The sequence below is a fragment of the Suricata suricatta genome, chromosome 11 (genome assembly GCF_006229205.1).
Source record: "Suricata suricatta isolate VVHF042 chromosome 11, meerkat_22Aug2017_6uvM2_HiC, whole genome shotgun sequence".
Classification (NCBI taxonomy): Eukaryota; Metazoa; Chordata; class Mammalia; order Carnivora; family Herpestidae; genus Suricata; species Suricata suricatta.
Genome location: NC_043710.1, coordinates 87,098,807 through 87,125,286, shown reverse-complemented (window position 1 = coordinate 87,125,286; position 26,480 = coordinate 87,098,807). Strand labels below are relative to the sequence as shown.

Genomic DNA, 26,480 nt, shown 5'->3' with positions numbered 1-26,480 from the left:
GACTGAAGTTGAAGACAACCTACTGAGCCATTCAGGCACTTCCAGCAAATTCCTTCTGACTCTGTATTCTTATAGCATGTTATTTATACCACTCATGTATTGTCCATTTGATTCTACCTCAGTTATGTGTATTCATATGTCTTTTGCTTATGCCCCTCCCTTCCATTAGCTTGCAAACTTCCTGAGGGTAAGGACTCTTAAATTTTTGCAAACATTGCAATGCCTCGTGCATATTTGCTAATCCATAAATGTTTCTCAGATCAATTTGGTTCATATCACCATTGACAGAACATCAGCCATATTGCAGCTCTCTGCAAAATGATGGTATTAGAGATTTTGAACACCAAAAACTGAAACTGATGTAATTCTTGCCCTCTGCAAATATGTGATTTGAAATGTTTAGCAAGAAGACAGAAAAATGGAAAGAAAAACATATTTAAAATATAAAGCTAACCAATTTGCATGGGATCTGATGGTAGAGTCTCAGCACCAGACCTTCCATGGGTGCGCCTTTGTGAGTGGAGGCCGTAGGATGGATTTGTTTTTTTTTTTTTTTACACAATTTATTTTTTTAACATATGCAATTATTTTCCATCATTTACAATACAGTAGTTACAATGATGCTCCAAACAGAAAAGCAAAGTAAAAAATCAAAACCCCCACTTCTATTTCATGTAATTAGACTTATACAGAAATTAGAAGGTTAGGTACCAACTAGTTAATCACCTAATTTCACAGCTATCTGAAGTGGCAATTGTAATATAGCAGCTGGTCCCCCCCCCGCCCCCGGGAGTGTGTCTTGGGTTTTTCCCTTATTATTTTCTTTACTTTTTTTCCCCCTCTTCTTTTTATGGTGGTGGGGGTGGTTATGTTTAAATGAAGTTGCTTTTATAGCACCAAAAACTTAATCATCCATTTCCTATATAAAAAGTAGCTACTTTTTTTGCATGGATTTGTGATTGAGAAAGAACTTGTGGGAAGGTATCTTCTGGATCCACCGGCTTCACTAAGGTCGTGGAGAATTTTTTTTTTTAAGCTATCCGTAGAGGGTAATCCAAACCATTTTCTGTGATAGTTTCCAAATCGTTCCTGAAATAAATCAACTTGAAGTTAGGCTGATGGCAAAAATTAGTCATTTTAGTGACAATTTACCTCAGGAGGGCTCGTGTTCTTTCAGACGGACCCACATTGTACCCTCATTCATGCAAGAATACTGAAAAGTGAAGAAAACTCAAACTACAGCGTGTATCTAAAAGCAAGGTTTAAAATATCTTCCCTCCCCCATCCTCAGCATCTCTATTAATGTCTCCCCATCAATTGATTGCAGACGTTCCTTGTCTTTTTGTATATGTCTCTGTTGTATTGAATTTGAGGTTTGTTCTGCTAAGGAGACCCAGCCTGACAGGGAGGATGTGGAAAAATGATCAGAGCCAGCGCTGCTCCTTAATTCTGTCTGCTGTGCTGCTCCTTTGAATAACACCTGGAGCCAGCACACAGATGAGCCATTGTATGTTCCTGTCTCTGTGCAATTGTTACGTTTGTTACCCTATTACTGAACAAGCTATCTCTTTGGATGGAGTGTCCCTCTGGTCAATTTTCAAATGCATTTGGATGTTGGGAGATCTTCTCAGCTTCTGTGATTAAATCCAACTCAGGATTTAAAAGCAGGGATTCTGCACATTGGGGTAATTAACTAAAGCTTATCCCACTTTATCCCCAATCCCTGTTGACCTATTTTAGGTGTAATGTTTCAAGAGTTGTGATACAAAGGTGGAAACAGAGTCAGTCAGCAGCGTCTTGCCACCTTTTCATTCCCCGCTACCCCTACCCCTTCCTCGTTCAATGCCTTTCCATCCCACCTGGAAGTTTAACTGAGTTCAATTCTTCTTTTTTTCAGAAAGCCCACCAGATGTACACTTGGCACTAGAACTCCAGTATAGGGAGCACTGAGACCCAGGGAATTAGAGAGGTTCAGGCTCACTTTGAAGGCACAGAAGGCACCCATTGCATGACCTTGAAAACGTTAGGTGTATCTACTCAAAGGAGTATAAGAAAAAATCTATTCTCCAATGGTTCTGTTACTATGCTGGAAGCCTGCTCTCATCTTCTTTCTCTGCCCTTTCCCCCACCCCTCTTTTTCTCTCTTTCACCCATGCACACGCACACATGCATACACTGCACACACAAGTGCAGAGGAAAAGAGAAAGGAAGGAAAAGAAGTAAAAAATAAATGCAATGCAATGTATGAACACCCAGATAAAACAAAGCCCTTCCATTGTGCCCTTAACTCTAGAAGGGGACAAAAAAACAAGTGACCCCACCAAGTATACAATTATGAAACAGGGCGAAAGGGCATGAAAATGGCCCCAGAGAGCTGTTCTTTACTCAGGAAAGTTTTGCCATTGTGTGGTAAGCACCTTCTTTTACTTCCTTCCCACTTTTTTGACCTCTGCCGTTATCTCTAGATTTATCAGCAATACTAGATGGCTTTTTCACATCAGTAAGCACCATCCAAAATATAACAATCAGAAAGAATCAGAGAAAATAAATCAATGTCCACAAACAACCGACCAATTTTGGCAAGTACAATTTATTCATAAAAGCTACAGTTCACTGGGGATTCTCTTGTCTTGCATCCACAATGCCCTTGATTCAGGTGCCAGCTTGGCGAGCGCCAGGTGGCGGCCAAGATGGGAAGACACGCATTGTTCCATCCGGTTTGCTTTGTTCCCCTAATGCCTGTGGTCTCCCTCTCTTTAATCTCAGAGGCGCACTTTTATTCCAGAAATTCTATAGGATTGTTATCCTAGCTAATTGAAGATAGAAATTAAAGTTAAGCCAGCCTTGTTGTTATTGTTCTTGTTTTTCTATTTTTTATTTTTGCAGGGGTTGGGCACGGATGGAGGGTGTCATAAAAAGGAGCCCTCCTGGTCCTATCAATAGGCTCACTGCACTGAGAATGTCTGATGCCTTCTCCTGATCTTGCAGATCATTGCCCCTCAGAGGTCATAATCATGAACCGGCAGAAACCAGCTTAGCAGAAAGACTTCCATATTTCAGCTCTATATTCTGTCTAGGATTAATTGCATACCTTTTTCTCCCAGGGGGACTGCATATTTCCCAGCCAATGCTGCACATATTTTGTCTTAGATCCCTTCTTTCGTATGTTTCAGTTTACATTTACGTTCCTAAGCATTTCTCTTCCTTTCTTTATGAGACCCTGCTTGTTTCTGAGGTGCAAGGGGGAAGCTAAAAACCTTGCTTTCCAGCCAGGGCCAAGAGAAAGGGGAAGGGGAAGAAAGAGTAGATGGGGGAAGGGGAGAAGAGAATGGAAAATATATAAAACACAAGCACTCTTACAGCTGTAAACAAGGGCTCCTAGACGTGAAAATACAGAGTAAATAATTCCACTGACAATAATTAATTAACAATAATAGTTTGCATTCAGAGCTCGTCTTCCATCCGGTAACCTCAGAGCATCTCACAAACCACACTTAATTAAGGCTCCCGGCCGCCTGTGGAAGGTAAGCAGGTATTAATAGCACCCTTTCTCTGGTGCGGAAACAAAGGCATGGTGGATGGAGTTCATGGCTCATCCAGTGGCTTGCTCCTCTGGAATTGCTGGTCAGTGGGGAAGAAAGGGGCCTTCAGTCAGGTTAACAGGGTCCAGGACTGTGTCACCCAAAGTGACAGGGAGTGACCTGCCTCAGTGACCAGTGTGTACTGTTGGTAATTAGTTGCCAACCTGACACACACCTGCTGTCCGTGTGGTTCACACATCTTGTTCTCACCTAGGTTGGCTACCTGGCTTGCAGCCTCTTATCTGGTTGAGCACAGGAAATCTCAGCTTCCCTCTCCCAAAGCAAGCTGGGAGGTGAACTCTCCTGCACAGACAGTATTTAATTTGTGATGGCTTGATGAGGTTAGTCACCTTGCTCCTTACCTCTGTTTACTCCTGGCCAGACTTACTTTCTGCTGCTACTTTGTCATGGGGGCAGATGAAGAGGGATCCTGGAGGAACAGAGGAGAGGTGTTCATGTCTCTCTGGGTGGCGCTGTGTTGCCTTTTCCCTGGCTCATCCTCCTGTTAGCCCTCAGCTGGCAGCTGCTGCTGTGCTCCCCCCCCCCAGGCCCCCCAGATGGAAGGAGGGAAGATTAGCTCTCCCTGCATCTCGTGCCAGGGCTGCGTGGTGGATTAGGTTGGCAGAGAGACCCGAAGAGCTCCATCTTCGGGAGCAGAAAGATCTTTCTCAAGGTCACTCTGCAACATACATATGTTTCTGAGTTGCTCAGGAAAGCTGCCTTCCAGGTTCACTCAGATCCTGGATTCTGACTTATAAGAGTGATTCCTAAATGCTGCTGGTATTGGCATTGCTTTTTACATCAAGCGTTTTGCAAAATGCACCCCTTGTCAATTCCCCCCAAATAAAAATTTAAGTTATTATTAATCCTTTGAATACTTATTTTGTAGGGAAATGTATAATTACAAACAGCTATTATAAATTCAGTGATGTTCTCATATAGGTATACATTTATTTATAACAATATAAAGTATACTTGAAATAAAAAAATAGGTGGGTGTATTTACAAAACATGCATCTTTTTTTTAGGTGAGAGACGAAGCTTAATGTACACTCAACTTTGAAACTACTGCAATAATCCACATCCTTCAAGACCTTTTGCACATGGGTTGGAGATTTCTATTTTATCACATGAGGTATATAAATGTTGGGGTGACTAAACCTTTGGAAATTCCCAAAAGTAGACATAACATGTTCCTAGATGCTTAGACTGTCTGGCTGGATTTCGAATACCAGATGTAGAATGGCCCTTTCTTTACGAGGAGCATGAGAACTGGAGGGGCGCCTGGGTGATTCAGTCGGCTGAGCATCCGACTTCGGCTCAGGTCATGATCTCGCAGTCCATGGGTTTGAGCCCTGCACTGGGCTCCGTGCTGACGGCTCAGAACCTGGAGCCTGCTTTGGATTCTGTGTCTCCCTCTGTCTTTGCCCCTCCCCTGCTAGTGGTCTGTCTGTCTGTCTGTCTGTCTCTCTCTCTCTCAAAAACAAACACTAAAAAAGAAAACGTAGATTGCACCATGGGCCCATTTGGGAAAACACCTTGAACCCTCAGGGAACACGTCTTCTGTAGGTTTCTACCATTACTCTTGGATTCCTCTGCATGCTTTCCTTCCTCTGGAGTATATCACAGTATTTTGTAAAAAATGATCATAATAGGGATTACAGAAGCTATGCAAAACAGAACCATGGTGGACATACAGCGTATCAGAGGATGTTGTAATTCTTTTCTTTATTTGGATGAGAATTCTTCTTCCCATGCACTCTCAAGGTCTAGGAGGTCAACATAGAGGGCTAAGGAGGATTCAGGGCCCAGAAAAATTATTGAAAAGAGAACAGATTGTTGTACAGACCAAGCATAGCTTGGTGCCACTCATGGTGAGCATTTATTGGACTCGTGCTATGTCGATATATTTACAGAGATTCAATTACAAAGTATATGCAAAGTGTATACATCACTGATACTGTTATCCATTTTATGGACAATTGTGAAGGGTAGTTATACTTATCCCTATCTTTGAGAAAATACAAGTGTAAGAAATACTTGTAAGAAAATACAAGTGTGCTCTAAGTCACATTCTGGCGAATGGCAGAGCTGGAGTCAAATACTGGTACAACTCAACATTGGGAGATCAGCCTGTGGCTCAGTGTATCTGTTAGGAGGTTCACTGTTTCCTAAGAATAACTTGGAAAACTTAACTTGCCACACAACTGTGAGGCTCTCAGTACCTTGTGGCCCTCACTGTACATGGCTGGCTTCCCTATATCAGTGGGATGTGAACTCACAGAAGGTTTTGCCACCCAAGAAAAAGAGTGATGCTTTGTGCTGAGTCTCTGCAGAGCTGGTGCCATGTGGTGGGATCAGAGATGCTAGTTTTGTCTTTCAAGGAAAAATCTGTGAACCCAAAGCCAAAAGCTCTAGTCCCAGATGTACCAATGTGCTTCTCCAAACTCTAGTTTTCCTCTGTGTAACCTAATGGCTCATTCAGTCACCAGGTAATGTTTGAGACTCGACCGTGTGCCAGTCACAGTGTTGGGTGGCTATTCTTACCCTCTAGGAACTCTGGAGGTAGATGAGTTTTAAAAGGTGATAATAATGCAGTGTAACAAGTGGAATAATAGAGACCTGAAAAATATCTGTGGATGCCTGGTGGAATTAAGGAAGTCTTCACAGAAGAGGTGACATCTGAATAAGGTCTTAAATAGCTGCAAGTTGGTGAGAGGAAGGATTCAATTAAGATTAACTGGTGTGTGTGGCATGTGCACACGTGCATGCACATGCATGTGCATTCCTTCCATTTACCACTTATTGTGCCAGGCTTTGGGCATATAATTGTAAGGCAGATATCCCACCAGATGCTTAGTTTGATTAGGGAGAAAGGTCACTGCCACATGGAATGGTAAAAGCTGTGTGAGCACATATAGAAGGAGCTCCATCGCCACCCAGGGAAGGGGAAGAATTTCTTGCAGAGAAGACAGATTGGCTCTAAGAGCAAATGGAGAAGTGAAAACAAAAGGGTAAGAGGGTTTATGGGTTAAGTGTAATGGTAAGAATGGAGAATTGTATAATGAGCAACAATAAAGGGTCATATGTGCCTAGCTAAAAATTTGAATTTTATCCTAAGACAATGGAGACTGTTAACCAGGGGAACAGACCAAATGAGAGCTTTTGTGAGGAGGAGCAGTCCAAAGGAGAACTTTTTTTGGGTAGGAGAAGAGTTGGGATTTCCTATGAAAATGAAAAGAAGAACTTGGGGATGACAGTAGGTGTAGTAGACCTCCAGACAAGAATTTCTCATGATGGTAGGTAGAGTGAGAGGAGTGGATCTAGGAGATGGTTCTGAATTAGAAAAGACAGTTTATAGATGAGGTTTGTCTGCAAAAGAAGGATTCAGAGATAAGGCAGAGTAAGAATGAGATTTACTTTTCCAAACACCAACATTGCATCTGGAAAAAAAAAGGTCTGGTGGAAAGACGGTGAGTTCACATCTGGACATATCTAGTGAGTTGCTTGCTACATGCTCAGGCAGAGTTATCTGCTGGGTCAGGTAGGGGTCGATGGCCACACCTCCAGAGAAAGGCAGGAGCTGTTTGGGTTTGTTGGTGCACCTGCAATGATGGGAATGCGAATGGAGGTCCAAGGGTACCTCCCCAGGGAAGGGGACACTTGGGGCTGATGCCTAAGCAGATCAGCTGTTGAGGAGACTGAAAGGGAAAGCCAGAGAGCTATGAGGAAGGTAGGAAGGAACGAGATCCTGGAGGTTGAGAGAAGATGGGCGCAGGAAAAGCAGATAGTGCTGCAGAGTGGGAAGGAGAGGAAAGGCGAATACTGGGCTGATAATGGGGAGACCACTGGTAGATCCAGAAGGGACTGGCATCTCCCATGTAAACTACATGAGGCTCCTCAGTGCATGTGAAGCAAGAGGCTGTGAGCTGTTAGATAAATGTCAAGTATGTGTCTCCTGCCTACATCTCCTCCCATTCCCTTTCTCCACCCCCTAACACCCAACACTACTTCCACCTGCCAACACCATCTTGAAAATGAAGCCACCTACTGCTTTTCTCCCCACTCCCATGCTACTCTTGTTCTCCATTTCTTTGTTTATGTTGCTTCCTCTCCTAAGAAAGCATTGCCAACCCTATCGTTGCCTTATTAGCTTCTCCTTATCATTTGGGACATATTTGAGTATCTCTTCCTCCTGGAAGTCTTCCCAGATTCTCAGCAATGGAAACCACTCTTTGGCCCCCTCCTACCACAAACCCAAGGCTGGGTAAAATGCTCTACCTCTGGTTCTTCATCACACCCTGTACGTCTCTGTATCATCTAGCCTCCACCTTTACCATACATTATCTGTTTATAACATGTCCATTTAATGTCCCTCATGTGTGTCTGTGAGCAGGAGTCATGTCTGATGCTCTTAGAATCCCATCATTGCAGCTGAGTGCCTGACACTTAATAAGGCCTCGATAAAACGTGGTTGAACATGAATGAACAAATAAGATGCAGACACCCAGGTGTTGTTTTCTTTTTCTAGAAATCAGAGCACTCAACCTCTCAATACAACAGCTTTCAGCCACTCACCTAAGAAGCAAAGCAGTTGGTGGGGAGCTCTGACCAGACCAGCTGACGGTGCTAATTAAAACATCCAACCCACGTGTATGCAAATCCAGAAACAGAGTGTCAGGGAAGATAACTCCTGATCCGAACTCATCCCCAGAGCTTTTCCTCAGCCCAGCTGTTTAGAGGCAATCTGCAGCATGGCCACTTGATAAAATTATTTCTGTTTTGTGAGTGTGGGTGGGCATGCGGGTGCATGAAAACCAGGACAGTCGGGGCAGAAGATGATGGGAAATCAAATCGTGGAGGCTTCAGGAATGAAAGCACGGTGAAAAAAATTCCTTAGGGACCTCATCAAGTTTGGGGTTAGAGAGCATGAACAGGGGAAGAAATATCTGATTGTTATACTTCCCTTAGACTACCTGACTTTCATGTTCAATGCAGCATTGAGCCACAAACACAAATTCATAGGCACAAACCTTAGACAAATGATCTCGGCAGCCCTCAAAGCTTTAGACCTGGTGCTTAACTCCTTCCAGTCACCAGGTTCAACAGAGTGACATGATACGTTTATTTGGGACAAAGAGTTGTCTTCTAAGAATCTGCAGTGTTGTTCACAGAAAACATGATACTTGAGAGATGAAAGGAGATGTGGGTTCTTGTCCCAGCTCTATCACAAACTGGCTGTGTGATCCTATGCAAATCACTTGGCTTCTCTGAGCCTTTGTTGCCTGTCCTTGAAATTAAGGTCTCCAGACCTTAGATCTGATGATCTACACTACACTATCCAGTGTAAGTTTCTTCTTACACTATGGTGATGCAACTCTATGTCCTGATGTTGTAGATGAGGATCATGCTAAGTTCAGCTTCATTCAGGGAGAATGAGTGAGATTCTGGCCTATTGGTAAGGATGCCATCTCCCAGGCTAATGGTTTAATGTTTTTATTTATTTTTGAGAGAGTGAGTGGGGGAGGGGCAGAGAAAGAGGGAGACACAGAATCTGAAGCAGGCTCCAGCCTCTGAGCTATTAGCATAGAGCCTGACACAGGGCTCGAACCCATGAACTGTGAGATCATGAACTGAGCTGAAGTCAGAAGTCTGAAGTTGGATGCTTAACTGATTGAGCCTCCCAGGCTCACCCTTCTCCCCGCCCCCAGAGGCTACCAGTTTAGATCACTCTCTCTGTTTAGGCTCAGCCCAGGTTTTGTCATGTCCTTACATCCCCGATGTGTTGTTTACTGGGCTGATTCTATTCAATCTTCCTTCTCCTGGCCTTTTAAGAATCCCTCCCCCCCCACCCTTTTCTTGGTCTGGCTTTTGGCAATGCTGCTGGGCAATTGTGAGCATCTAATCAGGTGATTGCCTGGCCCTGTCCTGGAATATGTATGGAGAGGAGACAAAGAAAAATGGAAATTGAGTGCATTTATGCCAATGCCTTCTCATGGAACTCACACAGCTCTTCACAGCTGCATGCAAACTGGGCCAGGACTACCATCCAAAGGGCCTCCTGGAGGTGCCTGCAATAATATTTGATCACAGTGTCAGACCTGGAAGAGTTCACCTTTCCAGGCTCAAGCTCTGTGCTGCTGTCTTCAGGCTGACTTGGCCAATGGGGATGCCACAGACTTCTCTGTGTGTTATTGGCTGGGGTGGCACTCCTTCTCTTTTCCTTCTTCAGAGGGTGGCCAGAGTTTCCAGGGGGCTGGAAAGAATGGAAATGCCTCCTGCTCATGGAGGGACACTGCACTGGGTTGGTAACTCTCTAGGCAGGACCTTAATTTTTCTCGTGCTCCTTTCCAGGTTCTCAATGGCTATCTTTCTAACAGTTTAGCCTTCTTTGTCCATGTTTGAGGGAGTCATCCCAGGACCAATAAATCATGGGAGTCCACAGTTTTGTTCAACGGCCTCGATTCACTTAACTATTTAGGGAAATGTGTACTATGTGTGGCCCTTTGGCTAGATGCTGGGCATTCAGAAATGGATAAATTCTGGCACACAGTAGTTTGAAACTAGTAGAAGAAAGTCAAATAACAAGAGAATTTGTAATCAGAGATATGGAGTAGCCAGTTGCTGCTGGAGCAGAGGAAATAATGACCAGCATCCTCGGGAAATCAGTCAAGTTTCTTATCGGAGGAAGTTTTAGAAAATGGCGAGTGGCAAAGGTTGCCAGAGGAGGGAGAGGATTGCCCCCACAAAGCATGCTTAGCTCTTAAAGGGCAGCACTTGGATACAGGTGAGAAGCTCCCTATGGCTACAGCAAGAGGCATGAGGGGTGCAGAGCAGGGGATGAGATGTCACATGCCAGCACCATGCCAGACATTACACACGTGCCATCTCATCCGATGCGCCCCTGTGATGACATGCACCCCAGGACAAGTTGCTGAGCCAGACCAAGCTTTTAAGAATCATAGTAAAAGAGGTATAATAATATCTTCTTCACTGGGCGGCTAAAAAGGTTAAACACAAGAGTCATCTGTTTCTGTTAATGTGGGACTCCCTCAGGCTGGTAAACTGGGCCTGGGGGGGTGGGTTCTGTGGGGTTCTGAAGACCATCTCCTCCCCATAATGGTTGGTTTGGTGAAAGGGAGACAGAGACAGAAGCTGAGGAGAGAAAAGAGTGCTCTCCTCAAATCTCAAAAGTCACATGTATTAAATTCATGCCACTGCAGGTGCAAGTCAAATTTTACTATAAAACCTCTTTAGTTCCTATATGTTAGTTGTTTTAACCCTGTTATTTTAAGTCTCACAAAAGCTCTAGGAGGTTGGTATTCCTGATTCCCATTTTACAGAAGAGGAGGCTGAGCCCCAGTGTGATTAAGGATATGTCTGAGGGCCATGCAGCTCAGACCTTAAAAAGTAAGGACTCAGGCTACCCAGACTGGTGCGTCAGGGAGGAGAAACAAAGAGTGAAGGACTCACTCCAAAAACATGTGCCACAGGCCTTAGTGGTTCCTCTTCCAGCAGAGAGTCTGCTCTTGTGAATTCTTCCCTACTTCCAGGGGGAGGAAGGCAAAATGGTCCATAATCAGGACCAGGGAGAGCAGAACAGTCATGCTGAGAGGAGATAACTCTATAAACAGCCACAGGGCGAAGAAACTCAGCAAAAACATAATGAAGCCTCTTCTCTGAGACTGCGATGGGAAGTCCTGCTCTGCTAACCTCTCTGATGAGTGCTTGCTGATAACTATGTATTACTGCTCAGAATCACAGGCGGTAATTGCTAGACACGAATTTAGTCTGAAAGGTGAGATGGGGGAGATTGGAGCTGCACTGCTTTGGTTCCCTCTCCTGGGGTTAACGTCTGTGGACAGGGGATAGTGCATCCCTTTGGACCCAGAGGATGGGATGCATTGTGGAATTTTGGAATTCTGGATGCCCTGTGCCCTGATCATAGAAAAATCTCAAACAGAAAAGGCAAATCCATCCCATGTGAAAACCAACACACTCAAAAGGCTCTTACAAAACTACAGCAGGATGTTAGAAAATTCAATTGAGTTTCTCTGCTGCCTTGTTAGAAGAGAGCCATCCTGAGGGCCACCGCTCCCTGTCGCAGCCTCATGAGAAGTCTCTGTCCCCACCTTGAACATCTGATGGGAAATAACCCTCTTAACTTTGTTTTCACTTCTCCATTTGCTCTTAGTGCCTGAAACTCAGAACCTCACTGTGCTTTTGTTTCTTAGCTCCTGCTATTTTGGGTTTGTGAAGTCATTTCTTAAGTGAGGAAGTGTGGTCAGACAGCAAGAGCCCACATTTCAGAGCTCCAGCATCTGTCCCAGTGAACAAAAAAGCAAAGATTCTGTCATCTCCTCACTCTGCTTTCCAGGAGGTAAGTGAACCGATTTCCTGCAGAAGATATGACAGGGCAGAGTGAGGTCCTTGGGCTGGGCTGCAGGGCCACGGAGCAGAATTTCTGAATAGGCAGATCTAGACCTCTCTGAAGCACCCAGAGGATTGACAAGGATGGTCATAGAAAGGAATGAAGTCTGACCCCGGGAGGGAATGAATAGAGTGAGTGTCAGGGCATCAAACACAAAGCCTGGGGATGTAGGCACTCTGTTCTAAACATCTCTGCTGCAACAGCACAGCCAAAGTGGGCTCATAAACCTCAAGAGCCTCCTTCCTGGTCAGGGGTTGGCTTGGCCTGGAGTGGACTGAGTATCCCCTTGACCCTGAAGCCGATGCTCAGCTACTCTTCCCCCAAAGCACATCCATTCTGACCTCAGGCCCTGAGAACACAAGAGAGGTATCCAGCAAGCCAACTCACCTCCCTCCCCTCCTTCCTGCTCCAGCTATAATTGGGAAAATGCTTTCCTGTCTTAAAAATGCATGGGCACAGAAGATGAATGGGGACTGAGAGCTAAATCCACTATTACAATTCTCCTCGACCCTGTTGTTTATTTTCCACGGAAACTAAATAATGGATCTAAACTGTTTGCTATTACTTTAAGGAGCTGCAGATGCATCAGAGAAATCTTTGAAAACATTCTTTCTAGATTCATGATTTTACTTCAAATAAAGCTATTTCTCCCCTTCTCCCCCTCCCCGATTTTTTGTTTTGCAAAATATTTGAGAGGGAAAAGGACCTCTCTTGGCCAGGAGATTCAGCAACAGGTTTTGTTTATCTTCTAGCTCAAGTCTCCAGGTTTGGGACTGGGTCTCAGTGAGAATGCCAGGACTTGGGTTCCACAATCAACCAGCCCCATGATTAATTCTGGGGACTTGGCTGTTCTGGTAGCACTTACTATTTCTCTGCATATTTGCTTGACATGGGAGTACCAAAAAAGAAGAGAATTAGCTGAGGCCAGATAGGAATTTGGTGACAGTTAAAATTCTTAGGGTTTAATTCAATTCTTATAATTCTTGAGTTTTATCGCTTAGATCATGACATCAAGGATTGATTTTCGAAAGGAAAGGAAAATTATTCAACGTATTAAAGGTTCATTACATAATTGTTTAATCACAATTTTGATATTAGTAGGGAACTTATTGATTATTCATCCCAACTCCATCTTTTAAAATTTTTGAAAAATGTTTATTTATTTTTGAGAGAGACAGAGCATGAGTGGAGGAAGGGCAGAGAGAGAAGGAGACATAGAATCCAAAGCAGGCTCCAGGCTTTGAGCTGTCAGCACAGAGCCTGATGCAGGGCTTGAAGTCATGAACTGAGGGATCATGACTTGAGCTGAAGTCCGATGCTTAACCGCCTAAGCCGCCCAGGCACCCACCCAACTCCATCTTGCTACTGGTAATGAAAGTAAGATTAGGAAAGGGTTCACCTGCCTGCCTGGATCAAGATCATCAGAGTAGTAGTGACATGACCGGCTGGGGACTCAGATGTCCTGATAAAGTGCTCTTGTCTCCCTTTCCCCCAACTCATGATTTCCATAGGAAATGGGGAATTGGTGGGCATATTTGGTTATTTGGGTTATACATCTGTTGGACAATCACTATCCAAAAAGCAGTCTCTTGAAGTATACTGCACAAGCTTCTAATGACTACAGCATGTTTAGAACATGTGGTTCCCCTTCTCCCTGAAGCTCAGGAAGTATGAGAGGCCATTGGGGCTCACCTGGCTTCTTCTCCATTCACCAGAGCAGTTATTCTCAGTAAGGAGTTCCTGTTGGAGCTACTGGAGGACATTTCGAAAAACTGCACTCTGAACTACTGAATGAGAATTTCTTGGGAAGGGGTGATAGGAGTGCACTTTGCATAACTTTGCGTAAGAGGGGAATTTGATAAAGTCCATTGTGTACATAATGGGAATTCACAGGGAGACCAGCTCTGAAGCAGCCTGAAAATTGGCAAGGGGAAAGAAATGAAGTCTGACCCTGACCCAGGGGAGTGAGTGGGTAGAATGAGTTGATGTTGGTAGTCTGGAGGAAATTCCCAGGGCAAGAGGACTCAGCCTATTCTTTTTCCTAATATCACCTGGGAGATACCCTGCGTGAGGTCTGTGTGTAGGGATGTGGGACCAGCAAGTTGATATGAAAAAGCATCCATCTCAGCCAGGCCCATCTCTGGCCCTCAGGGCTTCCAGGAGAAATAACAAGTGGAGACTATGTACAAGGTTACTGTGTCTCACCCAAACCATGAAACACAATGCTGTGATTGATGTCAAAGTCTAAGACCTAAAACATCCCCCTTTCCTTTATTTTCCTTTCCTTTCCTTTCCTTTCCTTTCCTCCTAACACTGGAGGATAATTCAGAGGGGCGGGGGGGGGGCTTGACCTCTCAGGAAGATCAGCATGAGTCAACAGCTATTTTCAGTTTGTAACCTCTAGGATAAAGGCTTTCCCAGAGACAAGGGAGAAATTCCACTTAATTTGCTTCTGATCTGTCCCACAGATCATCAGGGTGCTGTTACAAGACCACAGTCCTGCTTCTCAAGCACTAGGACTTAGGAGGGGTGTGTTTCTCTCCCAAAAACCTAATCATACAGAGTGGTCAGAAGTGTAGGTAGATGGAGACCAAAGGGGACCTAGCAGATACTTGGCTCATGACTACTGAGATGGCAGCCAAGCAGCCTTGCCAACCCTCCTGGCTGTCCCTGGATTTATTCTGGCAGGGAAAGTGAGAGGGAGGAGGGAGACAGAAGAGGCACCACATCAGAAGGAAACAATAAAAGCATCTGGAAATAGACATTGTTTCCAGCCATGAGTCAGCAGTTCTTTGTTGGTCTCCATGAGGGAAGGCCTTTACTCTACTGGACATACAAGCAGTGAGGTTCCTGAGCAGGCTCTGATTTAGGCAAGGCATCTTCGGATGAGTCTGGGATGTCTTAGCTGGGACTTTTCCTTGACAAAAGAATAGTGATGGAATAACCACAGCCTCATTTTCAGGGCCAGGCATTTTCATGTAAAATAAAAGTTGGGGGGCAATGAGCCATAGTTGGCTACCAGATGTACATTAATCAGCCTGTTTTAAATTGAATATAAAATGCTTTATGTTGGGGCATGCACTTTCCAGTTTGTCCCAATCCCTGGTTTCCTATTATAGTATCCATCAAGCTGGGTTTAACTTTTGTATTATTGCTGTTTATAATGTGCCATATTGCCCTCTGAATTCTGTGACTTCTATACTGTATTTGTGAGACCACATGATCATCATGGGGCAAAGCACTGTTGTTATTCCCCCTCTTACAGGTGAAGAAGCTGTGGCTAAGAGACAGCTCTGATTTGGCTGAGGTGGCCCGTAGGTGTCAGAGGCAGGACTCAAACCTCTGACTTGCAGGCTGAAAAGCGTTTATCCCAGGCCACACAGAACACTGTCTCTGGGAACTCATTGACCAGTCCCACCCCAGTGTCCCACTCTCTCCCTGTTCTGACCCTCATTCATATGCATTCATGTGTGTGCATGCACTTTTAAGGTATCATTGAACCTGCAGTTACCCTAGTACATTTCTCTTCCTCCTCCTTTTGCCTAAAGATGACTCAGAAACTAAGGGAGGAGAGCTACATCTCCTGATAAATAGTGATGGTGAGCATCTTTTCATACACTCTTTGGCCAGCTTAATGTCCTCTTAGGAGAAATGTCTACTCAATCTCTTCTCCCATTTTTAAATTGGGTTGTTGTTTTCAATTGCTGCCAAGTTTCAAAAATTCCTTCATATTTAAGAAGTGGAGTAAAATGGTGATCGTCAGGGGCTGAGAGTTGGGGGAAATGAGAGGTTCCTATTCAGTCGGTATAAAGTTTCAGTTAAGAACAATGAATATGTTTCAGAGATTGCTGTACAACATTGTGCCTATTGAACACAAAAACTGACTTATGTGCTTAAAAATTAGCCAAGAGAGAGATCTCCAGTTAAGTGTTCTCGTCCTAATTAAAAAGAAGAAGAGGAAGAAAAAGAAAGTAAGAGGGACGAAGATGGGCACCATAGGTGGGTGACACAATTCATCTTGCACTTCCCCCCAGGATTCCCAGATGAGGCAGCAGAAGCCTAGAACTTGGATGGAATCTATATACCCTTTGCCCTTCTCCATCTTGTTACAAAGACCAAAACAACCCCAAGGTTGAAAATGTGTCCTGAATGAGATCAGAGTTGCAAATGCCAGACATTAAACAATAACTGGCTTTGCATTTAACTGGGGTTGTTGTTTATGGTTTAAAAACTCTCCTCAGTTTCGAAGTTCCCATGCATCTTCCCTCTGGAATCCACCTCACTGGGATGGGTAACAGCTAGAGTATGTCATCGGCGGCAGGTAACATGCAGTCCTGGCTGATGGAAATTGCTCAGTTTGCTCTCTGCTGAGCCAAAAGCTGTTGGGCCCCGATCACTTTCTGCACAAATATGAACGAGTGACTCTGTCATCCTGACCCTCCAAGGCTCATGTAGCTCAAAGGTCTAACCTTTCTTGTCACCCCTGCAAAGTGTTTTCTGTGATAAAAAAAGAAAGTGTGTTTATTTCCCTTTGAGAATCATTCCTTTCCCATATTGCAGGTTGAGTCATTTTCAGGATGGCAAGGAAGCATGGGGAGGTTCAATGGCAACTGGGGTGAGGTCTCCCTGGGGAGTTGGGGATGGTTTCTCTTGTAACTGTGTCAGATTCAGAAGAGGGCGGTGCCCTCTCTTGTTGCCTCCATGGATGAATTCATTCTGGGTGGGGAGAACTTATGTACAATGATATTGAGTAGGAACATCATTTCACAATAAAGTCCAAGGCTCAGGACAGAGTTGCTGTGCATTCTACCCACGAATTAATTACATATCCAAACTACTCTGTCCTGACATTGATGTTGGACCACTCCCTCCCACCTTGATCGGCCAATTCTTGCAGGTGAGAGTGAGAATAGCAGGATGCCCCCCCCCCTCAGACTCCTGGATGTCAATATGGCTGGCCTTCCAAGTGTCCCCGAATCACCCTGCCTGTTCCAGGCCTCCCTGCTGACTCCTTCCAGGAACTCCAACTGGGCCCAGCAGAGGAGTTAAATCAAGGTGTGGACTGGCCAAAAAGAGTAGGAGGAAATGGTTTGGGAAACAGTGTTAAAAAATAGTCCCGTGAGGGGCACCTGGGTGGCTCAGTTGTATAAGCAGCTGACTTCGTCTCAGGTCATAATCCTGCGGTTCATGAGTCCAAGCCCTGTTTCAGGCTCTGGGCTGACAGCTTGGAGCCTGGAGTCTGTTTCAGATTCTGTGTCTCTCTCTCTGCTCTCCTCTGCTCACACTCTGTCTCTCAAAAATAAATAAATGTTTAAAAGAAAAAGAAAGAAAGAAAGAAAGAAAGAAAGAAAGAAAGAAAGAAAGAAAGAAAGAAAGAAAGAAAGAGAAAGAAAGAAAAATGGTCCTTTGAAAGGATTGGATTTTCTTGGCAAGTGAAAGGGAAGAACAGGAACCAGAAACAGGTTGGCACCAAAGTACTGATGTAAAGATGGGGTGGATTTCAAAGATCAACCAGGTTTGAGAATAAAGATGTATGTTTTTAAAAGTTGTAAATGAAAAAGAAACCAGTTATGATTAGACACAAAGGTGACTGGACAGCAGATTATGGAAGAATGTGCTTTTTGGAGCATTGTTAGGAATCTGATGGGCAGTAGGACTTAGCTTTAGCTGCCTTTCATGTGACATGGGTCCCACCTCCCCTCTTTTCATGCTCTTTCCTCTGTCCCAACCACACAGAACATCTTTTAGTCTCTCTACCATCCCTTACCCTCTCCACCATCAGCTCTTCACATGCTCTTTTCTCATTTCCAAGAACATTCTAACCCCCACCTTATCACTTGGCTAATAAATGTCTATTCATTACGGGTACTGACATAACTAAAGGTTTCCCCCTCTAGGAAGCTTTCCTGGACCACCATTCCTTCCTCAATTTTGGCTCAATGCTTCCTTCCTCCCTGTGCCCTCACTGCTGCTGAACTTTCTCTACCCAAGCACTTGACACACCTCTTTACAATTGCTTGTTCATTGTCATTTCTCCCCCAGCAGACTCTAAGAGCCAAGAAAGCAAGGGACCATGTCTATATTGATTCTGGCCCCTCCAATACTTAGCCGAGTGTTTACCATGAGTAAACTGCAAATAAATTTAATTTATTCTTATGAGGTACCATCTTTCCCTGCCCCGAAGAGAGTGCCCAACACAGTTTCTGGCAAGAAAGACTGAGTTGTGCACTGTACGTGATCATTTTGTTGTCCAAAGTAGTCAGTCATTGCCTCCTCAGCCAACAGTAGACTCCCCAAGGATAAAATCTGTATATTCAACTTCACTGTTCTCTCTCATTCCATAGGCTACTTCCTTCCACAAAAATCCAGTGTTGACCTACAGTAGGTGCTCAATTAAAAAAAAAGTGTTATTGGATTGCAGTGGTTAGCTATCAGAAAGAGGGTATTATCTCTGCTTTAAGAGATAAAACAATTTGTTTCAAACTTGTCTGAGTGTTTGGAATCAGACAAGAGTCCTTTTTAAAATGGGAAAATAGGGCTTTAATAGGTCTTGCCCTCCTTTCCTTGCAGAAGATGAAGCAGGCATTTCATTCAGTTGGAGATGCCGTCTGCAGCAAATAACCCTTGGGATTTGAGAGGGATTATTTGGCCACTGGAGGGCTCTTACATTTTTCTATGTAATGCAATTGAAACCTATTCAGAATGGTTAAATAATTAATGCTGCATTGTACAGAGTGTGCTCCCTAGTTTCTATCACAATTTTTTTAAATGCAGAATTTCAAGAAGACTAGACTTCATTTACTGTGTGTTTTGCTTCTTCAACAAAAACATGAGATGAATAATTTCCCCACATCATGGCTTTACATTTCCCCATAAGTAGGGCATTTGCTAACATGGATTATTATGTATGTGATGCTAACATGATTAGGCTCAAACACTCACCCAAAAAGCTAATTTTTTAGAGGAATGACTCATGAGAAAAAGGGATAAAGAATCAAGAGAGAAAAAAGTATTAAAGAAGCATCTATAAGGGTAAGAAATAAGGAACAAGTTTGCCATTTTGGAGTAAGATGGTGAGAATTATTTGTTCAACAATATTTATCATGGGCCTTGTAAGTGTCAATCACCGGGCTAGCTACTGGACATATAAATAGCAGCTCTGAAAGTAACAACAGCAGCCCAGCCCACCAAGGATTTTGCTTTATTCACCACTAATTCTAGAACCCTAGACCAGAGCCTGACTTGTAATAGGTATGCACTGATATTAAGTACAGAGGTAATGTTTACTGAATGCCTTCTTTATGCCTTGGATAGTTTTAAGAATTTTACACATTTTGTTTTTAATCTTCACACTATTATAAGGTCAGTAGTAGTAGTAGTACCTTCATTTTATAGGTGGGACCCTGGAGACTAAAACTAAATGGAAGATCTCTAGAGATCGAATTCAAAGCTGCCTGACACTGAGTCTGATATGAGATAGTTATACTCTATAAAGATGATATGCCTGCAATCTGGGTGTTCACACCTAGTGCCGGAATTAAATGTGCAAGCAAGTAGCCAAAATAAAAGTAATGTAAGTGGAGAAACACACTTATGTTGTAATACTTGTCTGCCTGGAGAATCCTGGAAAAGCTTCATGAAGGGGTTAAAATTCAATCTGTTTCATGAAGATGATGTGAAGTAGAGCCACAGCTGATCTCCAGAAGACATGCTGCATGGGCAAGAGCAAGATGTGGGCCAATAGGGATTATTTGTTACTAGACAACAGCCTATTTTGTTCTGACTATTGCACTGGGGCAAGAAGGATTCTTCCAAAGTACTTTACAATTTTTTTTAATTTATTTTTTAAATTTATCTTTGTGAGACAGAAAGAGACAGCACAAGCAGGATCAAAGAGAGGGAGACACAGAATCCAAAGCAGGCTCCAGGCTCTGAGCTGGCTCTCGACACAGAGGCTGACGCACGGCTTGAACCCATGAACCGTGAGACCGTGACCTGAGTCGAAGCCGGATCCGGAGGCTTAACCGACTGAGCCACCCAGGCGCCCCAGAAGGATTCTTTCAGCATGTAATAAAAGTATATGCTTGGAATGTGATGTACATATTGAAAAGTGCGCAGTGATAAAGTACACAGAACAATGGATTTTCATAAACGGAACCTTGAACGAGAAACGGAATTCTAGCTGCAACCCAGTAACCTGTGTGATGCCCCTACATGGTGTTCTGAGAGCTGCTGTAACAAATTACCACAACCTATGTGACTTAAAACAATAGAAATGTATTTCCTTAGAGTTCTGGAGGCCAGAAGTCTAGAGTCAAGCTGTTGGCATGGTTAGTTTCTTTTGGAGGCTCTGAGGGATGATCTGCACCATGCTTCTCTCCCTCCTGGCTTCTGCGGTCTGCCAGCACCCCTCAGAACTGCTTGGTACATAGAAGCATCACTCTGACCTCTGTCTCAGCCTTCCCATGGCCTTCCCTTCTGTGTGTCTCACATCTCCCTCTCCTTTCTCTCATAAGGACACCCGCCATTGGACTCTAGGACCACCCTAATCCAGAATGACCTCATCTTGCAGTCCTTAATCAATTATATTTCCAGAAACCCTATTTCCAAAGAAGTTCATGTTCACCAGTATCAAGGGGCAGAGCAGAAACATATTTTGGGGAGATATAATTTAATTCACTACAATCCCTTTTGGTCACTCCTTCCCTAAGGCAATATTTCTCTGGCTTTTAATAGCTTGACCTATTTTTCTATGTGACCTTTTTTCACTTAAAAGGAATCAGAAAGTTTATACTACTTATGTTTGACTTCACCCCACCCCAAAAGTGTATTTGTGAGATTCATTCATATAGTTGCATATAGCTCTTGAAAAATTTTTATCATTGATGTATAATATTTCACTGTGTCAGTATAACATACTTTACCCATTATACTATTAGGGGCATTTAGGTATATTTCACTTTGGTGGTATTACAAATAATGCTCCTTTGAACATCTTTGTACCCTTCTTTCATGTGAGCTTGTATATGGGTTTATATTGGGTATATATCAGAAGAGAAATTGCTAGGTCATAGCGTATACATGTGATCAGTTTTACTGGAATTTCCAGATCATTTTTCAATGCAGCTACACAAAAAAGGGTATAAACAGAAGAGTAGCAGGATTTGATTTTCACATTTAAAAGATCACTGGCTGAAGGAATACAATGGCACAGAGGTTTAGCTTCGAGATAACATTCACAAAGAAAAGCGGTAGGAAGCAAATCTAAAAAGAAAGCCGGATCAGAGTACAGAGGGTTCTAACTCTTAGCTTAGAAGTTGGGCTCCTTTTGTTAGGAAAAATGCTGCGTTTTTAAAGGAAGAGAATATTATTAGATTTATTTCTCAGGAAGGTAGATGAGAGCCAGGAAGAAGACTTTGGACCTTGAAGGGAGATACTAAGTATGTGAACACAGGGATATGGTAAGGGGGATACAGAAAGGGTGAATGGGAGCATCCTGAGTGGAGCCTATAGACCCATGTCGTGTCCAGAACGTGGTGTGCAAGTGCAAAGGAAGCGCCAATGATGCCTTCTTAGCTTCTAATATCTTTAGGACACTTTGTCCAGGAAAGTGGAATGGGGGTGGACTTAACATGCCGTTTTCATATCAACACTCTGTACGGGGTGTGGTTGGGTTAGAATTTATGCTGTCTTGGCAGCATCTATCAAAGGGATTTTCTCCGGGGCAATAAAGAGCTCTCATCACCAACATGTGCATCTGTCAGGATTGGACAGAAAGCCCTGAGGCCACCTGGAAATGTGCCATCACCTCTATTTCTAAGCATTGGAAAGGAGAGAAAAGGGACTCTAGACTCATTCGGCCGACATTTTAAGAACCCGCTGCAAAATACAAAATCTCATCAAAGTGTTATTTTGATCACAAAAGCATGTCAAGGGAATTAGGGCAGTCTGGAAAAGGACACATTTGATCTGACTAAGGGTATCAGGAAGGATGATGGTGGAGAACGTTGCAACTGGGTTTTGAAAGATGAGTAGAAATTTTCACAAGGATAAAAGGCTGGGGACTTGAGGATACAGAGTGGACTTGGGTGGAGGTCATTTCCCATAGGGAAAAAGGCACTGGCCAAGATACCAAGAGATTAAAAAAAAAATAGCTGACATATATTGTGCTCTTTCTGTATACCAAGAACTTTTCTGGGAATTTGATCTAGGCTCACCCACTGGGTCCTCTCCACAATCCACCCAAACAGGTATATTTATTATCTCTCATTTTGCAGATGAAAACCACCAAAACTTAAAGAGGCCAAGCTACTTAACACTAGGACACACAGCTTATAGGAGACAGAGCAAGAATTCTGACCATGAGGCTTCGGCCTCTAATTACTGTGAGTTTCCCTGCCCTTGAAGAGGTTGGAAACAGCATGGATGTTAACGCAGGGAGCTTGCATCTGGCTCACATGAAGTCATGGCAGGCCAACTCTTCATCCTAAGCCATGATGACTGGCAGCAGATGATTTTCCCAAATTCTCTCCCAGGCCATGCTTAGAGAAACAGGAGGGCCCCATTAAGACTTTGAAAAAATGCTGGTGACATTTACCTATGTTGGTACATCAGAATAAAAATAGCGCCTCCTGACCTCTCATTTAACCCCTTCTTTTCAGTTCAGCATCCCCCGGTTTTGCCTGTGCTCTAGTTTTATTTTTTTCCCCTCTTTGAAGATGCGTCAGGTCTCAAGTTCAGCTTAATCCAACTGCTAGATGTATTATTCATTTCTACGCTTTAATGATGTGATAAGGTTTCTGGAAATAGGAAAAGGCTCATTAAACTGTCATTTGAATATAGATCACACCTAAATTCTAAGGAAGACAAAGTCTGCCAGCCGGAGCTGCGTTTGCCTTCCCAATACAGCTCTCTACAAACTGGGAAGGCACAAAGAAGCATTTCAAAGACAAGATCCTCCAGATTAGCATGTATTCTTGATTTATTCTGTAATTAACGATAACTCACAAACAGAATGAGGGGTTCAGAGACAGCGAATGAATATGAGCCAAATGAAAAAGGAATCTGGGATGTCAAACACGGCGAGATGTGTGTTTTGTCCCTGTCTGTGAGCAGTGGTTTGATCAGGCAGGCTCTATTTGAGGTAGGAGAATATGTAGGGATTTTAATTTGACTTGCATGGCTTAAAACACAACATCATCCCTGGCTGCAGAAACTGATTTGAGAATACAACTTGCCCGCAGCTTTCCTCTTCGTTTGCCTTCAATTTTTAAAAGATGCTAGAAAATGCAGAAGTGCAAGTTGCTGGTGCCAGGTGCTGGTGAAACTGGGAATATGCTCAGCTATTTATCTACCTCTTGATCTGTAGGGAATATGAAAATAATAAGAGGTAACCTGTGTTAAAGGCTTATGTTGTATCAGACACTGGTCTAAGCACTCGACACATATGATCTTGTTCATTTCTCATCCAACTTCATGGGATAGGTCCACTTTGCCCTTCGACAAGAGAGGCCTCTACTTGGACCCTGTTTAGGTGGTCTATTTTGGCTCTCTTTCAGAAGTGGTCCTCTCCAGAGGATAAGAAGCAGCTCTGTGTGGACAAAAGGACATACCACCAGACATCTGAGACAAAGTAGTTTCCTTCTCTAATATCCCCGGACCAAATTGAGATTCTGAGTAGGCCTCCTACCTGGATCTGCCTTTGATGCAAACTGTGTTCATAATATGATCCCATATCTTCAAGCAAAGGGCCAGCCCATCCCATGACCCATGGGCACATAGAGAGTGTTTTGTGTGAGCTGGACCACCAGCAAACTTACTCCCAAAGGACTTGCAGTGAGGGTCAGAATCAGATGTGGGAAGAAGAAGGGAAGAAAGGTGGGGTGTATTATCTCCCACACCTTTGAGAGTTCTAAACTCAAACCTTGTCCTTCCACATGATTATAAACATGTTTGTCAAGGTGGAAGGATATTATATGTTATATTTAATAATTTGTTAGCTTAATTTTTACTTCTGATATAGGCTGCTATTTGTACTCTGGTTCTGGACCCTGACAATGTTAGGGTTGGGCTCAGTATAGGGATATTAATGTCTATATTTTATATATACATTGAAAAATGAAGACTTAGTCACTGGCTAGTAAGTACTGAATTTGAATGAACACAGTCTCATTGTAGTATCTGTACTCTCAACTTGTACCTGATACTTCCTCTTATGGGGGCATCCTGGGGAGATGCCCATTCAAGTTAGCTGATACCCTGATAGGATTAGAGCCTTTAAAGTTTATTTATTTGTTTTGAGAGAGAGAGAGAGTGGAGAGAGAGAGAATGTGCAGGGGAAAGTCAGAGAGAGACAGAGAGAAAATCCCATGCAGGCTCCATGCTCTCTGTACAGAACTCAATGTATGGTCCTAGGAACCATGAGACCATGACCCAAGCTGAAATCAAGAATTCAATATTCAACCGAGGAAGCCACCCAAGCACCCTGGATTAGAGCTTTTAGGCAAACACGGACAACTTTCCTCTCCCACCATCAGACCCCCAGATTCTTGCCTTTATTAGCACATGCCCTCTATAACCCCCTACCTCGATGGGGCAGGACCTGTGGATGATGGGTTAGTCATCCTCTTGATTATGGCATGTACATGGCAAAAATGAAAGGAATTTCCCAATGTAATTAAAGTCCCTAATCAGTTGACTTTAGGAGAATTAGATTATCTTGGCAGAAATGACTCCATTACTAGGATGGCCTTAGATCAGAGATTAGCCCTTTCCTCAGGGAGAGAAGCAGGAGCAGACATTCTCCTTTCAGCCTTGAAGAAGGAAGCTACTGTGTCATGGAGAGAGCCAAGTGGCAGGTGGTGGCCTTGGGGGAATGGAGAGCCTCAGATCTACAGCTGCAGCAAACTGAATCGTAACACCACTGAACCCGAAACAGAACCCCAAGCCTTAAATGAGGCCACAATCTCTAACTTCATGAATTCAGCTTGCCAATACTCTGAGCAGAAGACCAACAGAACCCTGGCCCAGGATCCAGACTCACAGAAATTGGGAGATAGCAAAATGTTACTTTCAGCTGCTCAACTTATGGTCATGTTTCACAGCAACAGGAAAAGAATGGAAGGGGAATTTTACAAGACGATTGGTTTGTACTATCCAAAACATCATGGCCACATGTACATATACACACATGGACATAAATAAGGGGAAGACTCTAGTTTAAGAACAACTAGAGAGCAAATAGATAATAATACAGAACACCAACAATCACAGAATCCCTCTGGGCTGGCAGTGGTTTATGAAATTTAGTTCATACTGAGTTTTGACAATTATTGTTTTCCTAACTCTTGAATGTCCCTTTCTTTATGGAGATGTATGCTCTGTACTTTGAGCAGAGGATAGGTCTTATGGCTCTGATCTTCTCAATGGCCCATGAATAGGGACAGGTACTTGAAACTAATTACACTGTCACTTTGTTAGGGAGAAGTGGCCTCAGTCTTTAGCAGCTGCTGGAAGGCCAGGATTTAATGGCAGTGGTGGGGTCATATGGATGAATGTAATGGTCCACGTATCCTCTTTCCCATAGCTCTTAAGGTTTAAGAGATGGGGATATGAGCTTCCTTTGACAAATTTGTAGTGATGGCACAATATATTGGGACAAGGACAATACTTTTGCAACAAGGAATTTGTGCTCAGAAGGCCCCAGATAAAGTTTGTCTGTAGTACCTAGCTTGTCACTTCCCTACTTACAGGTCTGTACTCCCCACCTAGCCTACTGTCTTTGTCAGGGAGGAGAAAAATACCTGAAAATGGAATTTACATTACCATGTGAATGACCTTTCTGTGGACTGGATGGTTCCCTCAACCACCACCACCACCAAATTTGTATGTTGAAGCCCTAACTTACAATGTGACTGTATTTTAAGAGGTAACTTAAGTTAAATGAGGTAATAAAAGTGGGGTCCTGATCTCTTAGATTGGTAGTCTTATCAGGTGGAGGAAGAGAGAAAGATCTCCCTCTCTGCCTGCATGCACCAAGGGAAGTCAATGTGAGGACATTTTGAGAAGACAGCTGATTGTAGCCCAAGGAGAGAACTCTCGCCAGGCACTGACCTCACCAGGACTTCCCAGTTTCCAGAACTGCAAGAAAGTAAATTTCTGTTGTCTCCATCCACTAGTCTGTGCATTTTGTTATGGGAGCCCAAGCTAATGGATATAGACCATGATACAAAGCTTTGTGTTACCCGTAAGACTGCCAGGTGAGTCCAATACATACCCCACAGGCGATCTCTTTGTTGGTGGAGTGCCAGTGTTTGTGACACTTTGGTATTGGAAGTCAATATAAAGATAACTAGAGGGTTTTAATTATTTTATATACGGAGATGGGTCTATTAGAGGAATTTGCAAAACATGCATGCATGCACACACATACACACAGCACCAGAATAGCTGGGTGGCAAACACATTAA

The 26,480-nt window shown here is 43.5% G+C and overlaps 1 long non-coding RNA gene across 1 annotated transcript; it reads left to right on the top strand.

Annotated features, from left to right (window-relative positions):
* Positions 1–4,626: 4,626 nt before the first annotated feature.
* LOC115272176 lies at positions 4,627–19,920 on the top strand. The gene is made up of 3 exons (XR_003900286.1): positions 4,627–4,716; positions 11,816–11,961; positions 19,881–19,920. It is a non-coding gene; the product is annotated as an uncharacterized LOC115272176 (long non-coding RNA).
* Positions 19,921–26,480: the final 6,560 nt, after the last annotated feature.